The sequence below is a fragment of the Pyxicephalus adspersus genome, chromosome 1 (assembly GCF_032062135.1).
Source record: "Pyxicephalus adspersus chromosome 1, UCB_Pads_2.0, whole genome shotgun sequence".
Taxonomy (NCBI): Eukaryota; Metazoa; Chordata; class Amphibia; order Anura; family Pyxicephalidae; genus Pyxicephalus; species Pyxicephalus adspersus.
Window position 1 is genome coordinate 2,994,598 of NC_092858.1, and position 625 is coordinate 2,995,222.

Consider the following 625-nt stretch of genomic DNA (forward strand, 5'->3'; position numbering starts at 1 on the left):
AAGGTCCTGATTTATTAAAGCTCTCCAAGGCTGGAGAGAATACACTTTCATAGTAAAGCTGGGTGATCCAGCAAACCTGGAATGGATTTCTTCAATGTCATTTGCTATTTGTTAGCAAAGGCTTTGAATCTTGGACCAGATTCATCCCAGGTTTGCTGGATCACCCAGCTTTACTATGAAAGTGTATTTTCTCCAGTCCTGGAGAGCTTTAATAAATCAGGGCCAAAGATTCAGCACTGAGATATATCATAGCAAGTAACCCCGGGTTATCATTTATGGGATGTATCCTGGCCCCGGTGTCCTGGGATTTTATGATGAGATGTATTCTAGCTCTGGGGTCCTCTTATGAAATGTATCCTGGCCCCGGGGCCCTCTGATATCTTGTATGAGACACTGGAATGTCATGTATGACATATATCATAGGATATAACCCTGGGATACAATGTATGGGATATATCATAGGATCATGGGATATAACTCTGACATATCATGTGTCCAAGCCTGGGGATATAATATATCAGATGTATTCCTGCACCAGGGACCTTAGGATATCATACATGAGATGTACCCTGGCCCCGGGGCCCTGGAATGTCATGTATGAGATATATCATAGGAACTAATTCTG